Source organism: Rhipicephalus microplus, unplaced genomic scaffold (genome assembly GCF_043290135.1).
Source record: "Rhipicephalus microplus isolate Deutch F79 unplaced genomic scaffold, USDA_Rmic scaffold_328, whole genome shotgun sequence".
Lineage (NCBI taxonomy): Eukaryota > Metazoa > Arthropoda > Arachnida > Ixodida > Ixodidae > Rhipicephalus > Rhipicephalus microplus.
In genome coordinates this window covers 37,501-50,000 of record NW_027464896.1, presented here as the reverse complement: position 1 = coordinate 50,000, position 12,500 = coordinate 37,501, and the positions used below count along the sequence as shown (strand labels likewise).

General features: G+C 60.7%; 3 non-coding genes across 3 annotated transcripts in view; all 3 read right to left on the bottom strand.

The window, feature by feature from the left end:
* Positions 1-42, bottom strand: part of LOC142793756 (large subunit ribosomal RNA) — a 4,027-nt gene extending 3,985 nt beyond the window's left edge. The window contains exon 1 of the ribosomal RNA XR_012891798.1: positions 1-42. This exon is cut by the window's left edge and continues 3,985 nt beyond it. This is a non-coding gene — a ribosomal RNA (large subunit ribosomal RNA).
* Positions 43-1,196: 1,154 nt separating this feature from the next.
* LOC142793757 (5.8S ribosomal RNA) lies at positions 1,197-1,349 on the bottom strand. Its single transcript, XR_012891799.1, has one exon. It is a non-coding gene; the product is annotated as a 5.8S ribosomal RNA (ribosomal RNA).
* Positions 1,350-3,068: 1,719 nt separating this feature from the next.
* On the bottom strand, positions 3,069-4,883 carry LOC142793747 (small subunit ribosomal RNA). Its single transcript, XR_012891789.1, has one exon. It is a non-coding gene; the product is annotated as a small subunit ribosomal RNA (ribosomal RNA).
* Between the last annotated feature and the right edge of the window lie 7,617 nt (positions 4,884-12,500).

Below are 12,500 nucleotides of genomic sequence, written 5' to 3'. Positions count from 1 at the left end.
TATGCTTAAATTCAGCGGGTTGTCTCGCCTGATCTGAGGTCGACAGCGGATACATTCGCTTCCATCAACTTCCTGCACGACCGCGTGCGCTCGCCCTACCAAGTGCGCCCGCAACCCTGTACAGGGCCACTTCTTCACAAGGCTGGCAATCGGCTTCCCCGCTGCACGCGTGCGGCGCACAACCGGTGTGACGTGGAAGTGACGGGACACGTTCGTAAACCCATCGCGAACCGAGTACGACGCCCTACCAAGTGCGCCCGCAACCCTGTACAGGGTCACATCTTCACAAGGCTGGCAAGCGGCATTCCGCTGCGCGCGTGCGTCGTCCGAGCAGTTGCGTGATAAACGACCGTGTCGAAAGCCCAAACACCGCCGAGGCCAGTCGCCGCCGCCGCAAGGGCAGCCACGCAGCCTGGCGAGAGGCATCGTCTCGTGTAGCGTCGCCCCCGCCCCAACTGGAGTGGCCCAGTTTTTTGAACGGGACGGGAACTGCGAAGCACTTAGACCGACGGCGGACTACGACGAGAACGCCTTAAGCTTCGCCAACGTTTCGCCAACTCGTGCGGGAGACTTTTTCCGCTTCGCGGCAAGTCGTCGCGCCGTGCTCTCCGCATCAACCGCGTACGCAGCGAACCGCAAACGTCGGGCGCAGCCTCCTCACCTCCCTGCGCTTTGCGCGCGAACGTTCCCTGTTCGCGCGGCAAAGCCTGGAGGAGGCACGGCCCCGCAGCGTGTTCGAGCGCCCGGTCTACGGGACACCCTGCTTACTTCGAGGGCAACAAGCGCAACGCAAGGCTGCGATCTCGCGCACTTTGCGCACGGCTGGAGAAGCTTTGCTGGCCGGCTTTCGCTCCTCGTGTTTACCGTGCGTTAAAGTTGCGCGTCCGTGGCTCTCGCAGCTCTTGCGCGCCCGGTCGCAGAGAGGAGTACGCAACCTCGACCGCACTTTCCCTGCAGGCTTCCTTCCGACTCGAAGTCCTGCGGCGGTCTCAACGAGGTGTCACATCCTCAATGCAGTCGGTCGCCCCCGTTTCGGTTGGGCTCTGGCACGACGGTCGCCACCGTCTCGCCCTTGAGTGGCCGCTGTTGGCGCTCGCTGTGAGGTGTTCAGCGTGCTGTCCGTGTTGCCGACGCGGTCAAAACGAGTCGACGGCTCACGTTCCCTTGTGCGCCGAAGGCTCTCTTGATATGTGATCCGACCCTCAGACAGACGAAGCCAAGGGAAGACCCAAGGCCGCAATGTGCGTTCAAAGAATCAGTGCTCAGTGTGTCCTGCAATTCACACCAAGTCTCGCAGCTGGCTGCGTTCTTCATCGACCCGAGAACCGAGTGATCCACCGCTTAGAGTCGTGAAAAAGTGTTTGTTCAATTCCGTACAGTCAAAACCAAACGTTTCTGGCACTCGGCCAAACAGTGGCCAAGAAGGGCGCTTTTCAGCGCACGCTTGGACTCCAAAACTCTGCCGCGCCTTTTTCGGCTGCCGCAAATCGAGCAAACGGTGTGTTTCGGACGGCGTTTCGCTTCCGCTACTTGCGAGTGCTTTCGTGGTCCACCCCTCTATAAATACTCGGGAGGCGTCGAAGCCGGTTCTCCAAGCCGGACCCGTAGGTATCGTTGTGTGCTCGCTCTCATTGGCCCGCCTAACCAGAAAATGCCTGCGGTACACCCATTTGGATAAGAGTGCACGCAGATGCGGGCCTCGACGGCTACACATTTCCTCGGGCGGCCGCCTCCCGGCCTCCGTGGAGCGCGGGATGCACGGTCCCATCGACAAGCCTCTCCCGTTTTTACCGTGGCGTCGCGGTTCACCACGGCGGGCGGGTCGGTCTCCTCCGCATAAAAAGGGGGACCCCCGCTTTTTGTTCCACGAAATCGCACAAGCTTTTTTCGCATCCACGGTTTGCCACCGCACACCAAAATGCCGATCCGGCTGCCTACTTTAGCCAACAGGTGGAGCCAGGCGCGCCGTACTTGCGCGGCACTTCCCACGTCCACCGAAGTCGGTGCCAAGGACCACTTTCGGCGCCGGAGCCGCGTACGAGCCTACTCGAGGCGGAAGAACGAAGCCAGCAAGGGCCTGGCCGCAAGTGCGTTCAATTGTCGGGACGTCCAAGTCCCTCGTTCTTCCGTGCTTCCTCTTTCGGCAAGTCGTTGCGGCACCTTCCCAAAGCGCGCAGACCCGCTAATCGCGACGAGCGCGACGTGGCCGTGCCGCCTTTCCCTCGGCAGCAAGCAAAACGCCTGGCAACGTCGACGCTCCCCTAACCGCGATCTCGCACCGTGTTTCGTGTGGCGAATTCAAAAGCCGGCCGGCGCTGCTGCAACCATTACGGTCGGTACGCATACGCCGCGGAGGGCGGGACGGTCATCGGAGCGTGCGGTTCCTCCATCGAGTACTGCGCACCTCGGCCGTCGCATCGCCGTGCCATGACCGGCCGCGCGTCAACGCGAAACGGTGCCAGCGAGATCCCTCGCCTGCAAGAACCGACCGGCAGCCTCCGTCACCCGAGGACGCGGAGGCGCTTGCCGCGGACGGCGGGACGGTATGCACTGGTGCACAGCGGACCCGTCACATCGCCAGTTCCTTGACCGACCGCCGACGCTTGTGCCGTTCCTCTCGTACTTGGCAGTCGCCGCGCGATTGTCGGGTCTCGTTCTTGCACGCTCGAACGGTCGGGAGGGCACTCGGCTGGCGTTTCGGGAACGCGCAGCCTCGCCTTCTACCGACGTAACCACGACTCGCCGTTCGCGCTCCGCCGCTCCTGTTTACAGTACTAGGCGGTCCCGCAGCGGTCGGGTCGCGCATTTCGAGCGCTTCGAGCCACGGTGCAGTGGCGGGTCGAAAGCCGACCTATGAGTGCGTTGCGCCGTTTGTACCCGCGTCCGCCACCTGGCCGACCGTCCAAGGTCGCGGTGTTGGCGTCCGCTGGGCGCAACAATTTGTCACGGGGTGCCGCTCCACATTCAGGCAGCCCCGTGGGGAAAAGCCGACCCCGCGTCCAAACGGGGTCAGCGGCAGAAAGTGTCGGGCGCAGACGCAGCTGAGGCGCTCACCCTTCACAATCCGTTAATGATCCTTCCGCAGGTTCACCTACGGAAACCTTGTTACGACTTTTACTTCCTCTAAATGATCAAGTTTGGTCATCTTTCCAACAGACCGGCGCAACCGAAAGGCCGCGCCGGACATCGGTCCGAAGACCTCACTAAATCATTCAATCGGTAGTAGCGACGGGCGGTGTGTACAAAGGGCAGGGACGTAATCAACGCGAGCTTATGACTCGCGCTTACTGGGAATTCCTCGTTCAAGGGGAACAATTGCAAGCCCCTATCCCAATCACGAAAGAAGTTCCACGGGTTACCCAGTCTTTTCAGACAGGGATAAAGACACGCTGCTTCCTTCAGTGTAGCGCGCGTGCGGCCCCGGACATCTAAGGGCATCACAGACCTGTTATTGCTCTGTTTCGTGCGGCTAGGAGCCGCTTGTCCCTCTAAGAAGGTTGTAAGGTGCTGGGAACCCCGCACCTATTTAATAGGCTAGAGTCTCGTTCGTTATCGGAATTAACCAGACAAATCGCTCCACCAACTAAGAACGGCCATGCACCACCATCCACCGAATCAAGAAAGAGCTCTCAATCTGTCAATCCTCCCAGTGTCCGGGCCGGGTAAGTTTTCCCGTGTTGAGTCAAATTAAGCCGCAGGCTCCACTCCTGGTGGTGCCCTTCCGTCAATTCCTTTAAGTTTCAGCTTTGCAACCATACTTCCCCCGGAACCCAAATACTTTGGTTTCCCGGAAGCTGCCCGCCGAGTCATTTGAGTAACTCAGGCGGATCGCTGGTTGGCATCGTTTATGGTCAGAACTAGGGCGGTATCTGATCGCCTTCGAACCTCTGACTTTCGTTCTTGATCAATGAAAACATTCTTGGCAAATGCTTTCGCAGTAGTTCGTCTTGCGACGGTCCAAGAATTTCACCTCTAGCGCCGCAATACGAATGCCCCCGTCCGTCCCTCTTAATCATTACCTCGTATTCCAAAAACCAACAGAACAGAAACGAGGTCTTGTTCTATTATTCCATGCAAGTTTATTCAGGCGACTCGCCTGCGTTGAGCACTCTAATTTTTTCAAAGTAAAAGCACCGGCCATCTCGAGGCACACAATGAAGTGCACCAAGAAAGAACCGGCATGATGTTCAGTCCGAGCCGTCGCATCGGGTAGATGCACTACTCGTCTGGAACTGAGATCCAACTACGAGCTTTTTAACCGCAGCAGCTTTAGTATACGCTATTGGAGCTGGAATTACCGCGGCTGCTGGCACCAGACTTGCCCTCCAATTGATCCTCGTTAAAGGATTTAGAGTGTACTCATTTCAATTACGGGGCCTCAAAAGAGTCCCGTATTGTTATTTTTCGTCACTACCTCCCCGTGCCGGGAGTGGGTAATTTGCGCGCCTGCTGCCTTCCTTGGATGTGGTAGCCGTTTCTCAGGCTCCCTCTCCGGAATCGAACCCTGATTCTCCGTTACCCGTAACAACCATGGTAAGCAAGTAACCTACCATCGAAAGTTGATAAGGCAGACACTTGAAAGAAACGTCGCCGGCTCGTGGCCATGCGATCAGCACAAAGTTATCCAGAGTCACCACACAATACGGGCCGAAACCCGATCGATCTTGGTCTAATAAAAGCACCCGTTACCCAAAGGGCTCCAGGCTCACTGCATGTATTAGCTCTAGAATTGCCACAGTTATCCAAGTAGGAAGAAACGATCTAAGGAACCATAACTGATTTAATGAGCCATTCGCGGTTTCGCCTTATTTCGGCATGTACTTAGACATGCATGGCTTAATCTTTGAGACAAGCATATGATTACTGGCAGGATCAACCAGGTAATCGTTCGACTGCGCGTCCGTCCTCGCCCTCGGCGGGCCGGACGCAGTCTGTGTGCGGCGGAGGCCACCTTCAGGCGCCCCAACACGCTTATTTTGCACTCCGAGATGACGGCGTTCGAGCTCGCTACGGCACAACCTTCCCGAAAGACGAGTGGGAGCCGTGCGGCAAGAAGCACGTTCATGCTCGCTCTTTTTCGTTGCATCGACTCGGTCGCGCCGTGCGGGTTGCCCAAGCCCGCTGCACTGTCGGTGGACCGGCCGGAACTAGCAACGGAGCCGAGACTGCAAAGCCGCCAGACGACGGGTCACGCCCGCGTCTTCGGCGCTTTCGCATCTGAATCGCCCGAGGACGACACGGAACACACCTCGATATCGTGGTAAAACGGCACCGTCCGACAACCAGCCCCTAACGCATCAAGCGGATGAGGCTGCAGACGACTGCCGTGGATTCCCCTGGAGCAGACCCGAGGACACGCTTGACGAGGCCGAAGCCCGCCGCATATCAGACACCCGGTCGCTTTCGCGTACGCCGCTCACGAGAACCCCCACATAATAGCAGCGATAAGTACCCAGACCTCCTTGGGCCCTAATACGAGCGTACTCGAGAAAATTTCACCGCGGGTGTGCCCCGAAACGTGTGGCATGTTGAGCGTGCCACAAGTCTACGTCGCTCTCAAACCCGCCGAGGTCGTAGAATTTGCGACCCTACTCACGAAATTCCCACCGAGGATACGGCCGCAAACGTACCGCACCTTGGGTAGGCCACGAGTTTGTGCAACACTACGCTGACGGCACAGCACCGAGGTCGTGCGCGCACGCACGGGAAAATTCCGCCGCGGTTTCTGCCGAAAACGTGAGGCACCACGACTCTCCGCAAGTTCGCGTCGACTGCGAAAGACCGAAGTCGTGAACGACGTGTCCGCTACTCGCCGCCGACACGCTGGACACCAAACGTACAACGACTCGACGGCGTCGTAGAGGCCCACGACGCGGTTTTCCTTAACGACGTCTCGGCGTGGCACCGACAGGTTAGAACGGCCGACCAACGTTCCCTGTCCGCCGTTCGGCTCAGTCGAAGGGCTCGGCGACTTCGGCAACGCTGCGAAGCCGCACGGTGACGCACGCCATGTCCCCATTTTTTTTTTCTTTCTGCGTCTGCCGGGGTGCCCCTATAATAGCAGCGATAAGCACCCAGACCGCCGTGGGTCGCTCGCCCCGGCTGACGTGGTTTTTCGTACTCCTGCGGCGGTCGCCGTCAAGCACGTCCAAATACGCTACTTTCGTGGGCGCATTCACGCTCTTTCGCTTCGCCGGAGTGCCAGCACTCACTCTGCCAAAAACGGCGAACATCCGAGCGGCGGTTCCCACTTTTGCGTCGGCGTCGCAAACCCCGCCCCGGCAGACGAGGTTTGCCGTACTCGTGCGACGGTGGCCGGCGGGCACGTCGAAAGACGCCGATATCGTGCGCGAATTGGCGCACCTTGGCTTCACCGGAGTGCCGCCACTGACTCCTCCAAAAACGGCGAAGATCCGAGCGGCGCTTCCCACTTTCGCATCGGCGTCCCGAACTCCGCCCCGGCTGACGCGGTTTACCGTACTCGTGCGACGGTCGCCGGCGAGCACGTGGAAAGACGCCGATATCGTGCCCGAATCGGCTCCGTTCGGCTTCGCCGGAGTGCCAGCACTGGCTCGGCGAAAGACGACGAACATCCGAGCGACGGTTCTCACTATTGCGTACGCGTCGCAAACCCCGCCCCGGCAGACGCACTTTGCCGTACTCGTGCGACGGTCGCCGGCGAGCACGTAGAAAGACGCCGATATCGTGCCGGAATCGGCCCCGTTTGGCTTCGCCGGAGTGCCAGCACTCACTCGGCCACAAACGGCGAACATCCGAGCGGCGGTTCCCACTTAGCCGTCGGCGTCCCGAACTCCGCCCCGGCAGACGCGGTTGCCGAGCTCGTGCGACTAGCGACCGCGAAGCCGTCTCGCGACGCCGCTTTCGTGCGCGGCTCCCACTGCGACCTGGGTCACCCGAGGTCGACGAGCAAAAAAGAATGTCGAAAAAAATTTTTTTTTTTTTTTGCGTCTGCCGGGGTGCCCCTATAATAGCAGCGATAAGCACCCAGACCGCCATGGGTCGCTCGCCCCGGCTGACGTGGTTTTTCGTTTTCCTGCGGTGGTCGTCGTCAAGCACGTCCAAACACGCCACTTTCGTGGGCGCATTCGCGCTCTTTCGCTTCGCCGGAGTGCCAGCACTCACTCTGCCAAAAACGGCGAACATCCGAGCGGCGGTTCCCACTTTTGCGTCGGCGTCGCAAACCCCGCCCCGGCAGACGAGGTTTGCCGTACTCGTGCGACGGTGGCCGGCGGGCACGTCGAAAGACGCCGATATCGTGCGCGAATTGGCGCACCTTGGCTTCACCGGAGTGCCGCCACTGACTCCTCCAAAAACGGCGAAGATCCGAGCGGCGCTTCCCACTTTCGCATCGGCGTCCCGAACTCCGCCCCGGCTGACGCGGTTTACCGTACTCGTGCGACGGTCGCCGGCGAGCACGTGGAAAGACGCCGATATCGTGCCCGAATCGGCTCCGTTCGGCTTCGCCGGATTGCCAGCACTGGCTCGGCGAAAGACGACGAACATCCGAGCGACGGTTCTCACTATTGCGTACGCGTCGCAAACCCCGCCCCGGCAGACGCACTTTGCCGTACTCGTGCGACGGTCGCCGGCGAGCACGTAGAAAGACGCCGATATCGTGCCGGAATCGGCCCCGTTTGGCTTCGCCGGAGTGCCAGCACTCACTCGGCCACAAACGGCGAACATCCGAGCGGCGGTTCCCACTTAGCCGTCGGCGTCCCGAACTCCGCCCCGGCAGACGCGGTTGCCGAGCTCGTGCGACTAGCGACCGCGAAGCCGTCTCGCGACGCCGCTTTCGTGCGCGGCTCCCACTGCGACCTGGGTCACCCGAGGTCGACGAGCAAAAAAGAATGTCGAAAAAAATTTTTTTTTTTTTTTGCGTCTGCCGGGGTGCCCCTATAATAGCAGCGATAAGCACCCAGACCGCCATGGGTCGCTCGCCCCGGCTGACGTGGTTTTTCGTTTTCCTGCGGTGGTCGTCGTCAAGCACGTCCAAACACGCCACTTTCGTGGGCGCATTCGCGCTCTTTCGCTTCGCCGGAGTGCCAGCACTCACTCTGCCAAAAACGGCGAACATCCTAGTGGCGGTTCCCACTTTTGCGTCGGCGTCGCCAACCCCGCCCCGGCATACGCGGTTTGCCGTACTCGTGCGGCGGTGGCCGGCGGGCACGTCGAAAGACACCGATATCGTGCGCGAGTCGATGCTTCTTGGTCTCGCAGGAGGGCCGCCACTCACTCCTGCAAAAACGGCGAAGATCCGAGCGGCGCTTCCCACTTTTTCGTCGGCGTCGCAAACCTCGCCCCGGCAGACGCGCTTTGCCGTACTCGTGCGACGGTCGCCGGCGAGCACGTCGAAATACGCCGATATCGTGCCCGAATCGGCCCCGTTTCGCTTCGCCGGAGTGCCAGCACTCGCTCGGCCAAAGACGACGAACATCCGAGCGACGGTTCCCACTATTGCGTACGCGTCGCGAACCCCGCCCCGGCAGACGCGGTTTGCCGTACTCGTGCGGCGGTGGCCGGCGGGCACGTCGAAAGACGCCGATATCGTGCACGAATTGGCGCTCCTTGGCTTCACCGGAGTGCCAGCACTCACTCGGCCAAAAACGGCGAACATCCGAGCAGCGGTACCCACTTAGCCGTCGGCATCCCGAACTCCGCGCCGGCTGACGCGGTTGCCGAGCTCGTGCGACTAGCGACCGCGAACGCGTCTCGCGACGCCGCTTTCGTGCGCGGCTCCCATTGCGACCTGGGTTACCCGAGCTCGACCAGCAAAAAAGAAGGTCGAAAATTTTTTTTTTTTTTTTCTGCGTCTGCCGGGGTGCCCCTATAATAGCAGCGATAAGCACCCAGACCGCCGTGTGTCGCTCGCCCCGGCTGACGTGGTTTTTCGTACTCCTGCAGCGGTCGCCGTCACGCACGTCCAAATACGCCACTTTCGTGGGCGCATTCGCGCTCTTTCGCGTCGCCGGAGTGCCAGCACTCACTCTGCCAAAAACGGCCAACATCCGAGCGGCGGTTCCCACTTTTGCGTCGGCGTCGTAAACCCCGCCCCGGCAGACGCGGTTTGCCCTACTCGTGCGACGGTCGCCGGCGAGCGCGTCGAAAGACGCCGATATCGTGCGCTAATTGGCGCTCCTTGGCTTCTCCGGAGTGCCGCCACTCACTCCTCCAAAAACGGCGAAGATCCGAGCGGCGTTCTCCACTTTCGCATCGGCGTCCCGAACTCCGCCCGGGCTGACGCGGTTTACCGTACTCGTGCGACGGTCGCCGGCGGGCACGTCGAAAGACGCCGATATCGTGCCGTAATCGGCCCCGTTTGGCTTCGCCCGAGTGCCAGCACTCACTCGGCCAAAAACGGCGAACATCCGAGCAGCGTTTCCCACTTTCGCATCGGCGTCCCGAAGCCCGCCCCGGCAGACGCGGTTTGCCCTACTCGAGCGACGGTCGCCGGCGATCACGTCGAAAGGCGCCGAATTCGTGCACGAATCGATGCTTCTTGGTCTCGCAGGAGGGCCGCCACTCACTCCTGCAAAAACGGCGAAGATCCGAGTTGCGCTTCCCACTTTTTCGTCGGCGTCCCGAACTACGCCCCGGCTGACGCGGTTTACCGTACTCGTGCGACGGTCGCCGGCGGGCACTTCAAAATACGCCGATTTCGTGGGCGCATTCACGCTGTTTCGCTTCCCCGGAGTGCCAACACTCACTCTGCCGAAAGCGGCGATCATCCGAGCGGCGGTTCCCACTTTTGCGTCGGCTTCGCAAACGGCGCCCCGGCAGACGCGCTCGTGCGACGTACTCGTGCGACGGTCGCCGGCGAGCACGTCGAAAGACGCCGATATCGTGCTCGAATCGACCCCGTTTCGCTTCGCCGGAGTGCTGCCAGTCACGGCGCAGAAAACGGCGAACAAGTGTTTTTTTTTTTTTTTTTCCTAGAATTTGTGTTATAGAAGGCACATTTGATATCGGACGATAATTTTCAACTTTATCACGCGCACCGATTTTCGTGTAGAGGTTTGCAAGTTTATGGGAATTTCTCCACTTGGAATAATGCGATTTAGTAGTACTACGAGAACTTCATGGATGTACTCAAGGGTACGGGGCAAGTCAGTTACGTCAACACCTGCAGATTTTTTACACTTCAAACTGAAAATTGTTGGTTGTGAGTCCTCGTGTGATATTAAAGGCCGATTCGCTAACACATAGAACAAAGAAAGAAAGGAAGAAAAAACGCCCGCGCTCGCTCAAGAAACCTGGGTTCGCAACAAGTGGCAACAACAAGCAACCGAGCGAGTGCGCCAAAACCCGTGGCGGCCGAACAAACGCGAAGTCCCAACCGCGTCAGCCGGGGCGGCACGGGACAGGAAAAATCACTTCAGCCGGGGCGGCGGGGCACCGAATAAACCTCGTCACCTCGTCGCAGGATAAAAGAGGAAACAAAAAGTCTAAACAGCGTCTGCTGGAGCGAATGCGTAATAAAACAACAACAACAACAAAAAAAAAACACCCGCGCTCAAGAAGTCTGCAATCACCACAAAAGGCGACTGTGACCGAGCAGCGTCAGCCGGGGCCGTGCGGAAACGGAAAAACCGCGACTACCGGGGCGTCGAGGCACCGAAAAATCCACTTCAGCCGCGGCGAAAAAAAAAACAAAAAGAAAGACGGAGGGGGGGGGGGGGAACCACGTCTGCCGGGGCGAAGGAAAAAAAAAACGCGTCTGCCGGGGCGAGCCCGGGTGCGGCACCACCGGGAAAACTGTGGCAAACAGACATGGCGATCGAGTGAGTGGGCCGCCAGCCAGGCTCAGCCAAAAAGTGCAAAGTCCGAACTGCGTCAGCCGGGGCGGCAAAAACCACGTCAGCCGGGGCGGCGCAAAAAACCGCGTCTGCCGGGGCGGCACGAAACCGCGTCAGCCGGGGCGGCGCGAAAACTGCGTCAGCCGGGGCGAAAGAAAAAAAAAAAAAAAAACGCGTCTGCCGGGGCGAGCCCGGGTGCGGCACCACCGGGAAAACTGTGGCAAACAGACATGGCGATCGAGTGAGTGGGCCGCCAGCCAGGCACAGCCGAAAAGTGCAAAGTCCGAACCGTGTCAGCCGGGGCGGCAAAAAACCGCGTCAGCCGGGGCGGCGCAAAAAACCGCGTCTGCCGGGGCGGCACGAAACCGCGTCAGCCGGGGCGGCGCGAAAACTGCGTCAGCCGGGGCGAGCCCGGGTGCGGCACCACCGGGAAAACTGTGGCAAACAGACATGGCGATCGAGTGAGTGGGCCGCCAGCCAGGCTCAGCCAAAAAGTGCCAAGTCCGAACTGCGTCAGCCGGGGCGGCAAAAAACCGCGTCAGCCGGGGCGGCGCAAAAAACCGCGTCTGCCGGGGCGGCGCGAAAACCGCGTCTGCCGGGGCGGCGCGAAAACTGCGTCAGCCGGGGCGAAAGAAAAAAAAAAACGCGTCTGCCGGGGCGAGCCCGGGTGCGGCACCACCGGGAAAACTGTGGCAAACAGACATGGCGATCGAGTGAGTGGGCCGCCAGCAAGGCTCAGCCAAAAAGTGCTAAGTCCGAACTGCGTCAGCTGGGGCGGCAAAAAACCGCGTCTGCCGGGGCGGCACGAAACCGCGTCAGCCGGGGCGGCGCGAAAACCGCGTCTGCCGGGGCGGCACGAAACCGCGTCAGCCGGGGCGGCGCGAAAACTGCGTCAGCCGGGGCGAGCCCGGGTGCGGCACCACCGGGAAAACTGTGGCAAACAGACATGGCGATCGAGTGAGTGGGCCGCCAGCCAGGCACAGCCGAAAAGTGCTAAGTCCGAACTGCGTCAGCCGGGGCGGCAAAAACCGCGTCAGCCGGGGCGGCGCGAAAACCGCGTCTGCCGGGGCGGCACGAAACCGCGTCAGCCGGGGCGGCGCGAAAACTGCGTCAGCCGGGGCGAGCCCGGGTGCGGCACCACCGGGAAAACTGTGGCTAACAGACATGGCGATCGAGTGAGTGGGCCACCAGCCAGGCTCAGCCAAAAAGTGCTAAGTCCGAACTGCGTCAGCCGGGGCGGCAAAAACCGCGTCAGCCGGGGCGGCGCAAAAAACCGCGTCTGCCGGGGCGGCACGAAACCGCGTCAGCCGGGGCGGCGCGAAAACTGCGTCAGCCGGGGCGAAAGAAAAAAAAAAAAACGCGTCTGCCGGGGCGAGCCCGGGTGCGGCACCACCGGGAAAACTGTGGCAAACAGACATGGCGATCGAGTGAGTGGGCCGCCAGCCAGGCACAGCCGAAAAGTGCCAAGTCCGAACTGCGTCAGCCGGGGCGGCAAAAAACCGCGTCAGCCGGGGCGGCGCAAAAAACCGCGTCTGCCGGGGCGGCACGAAACCGCGTCAGCCGGGGCGGCGCGAAAACTGCGTCAGCCGGGGCGAGCCCGGGTGCGGCACCACCGGGAAAACTGTGGCAAACAGACATGGCGATCGAGTGAGTGGGCCGCCAGCCAGGCTCAGCCAAAAAGTGCCA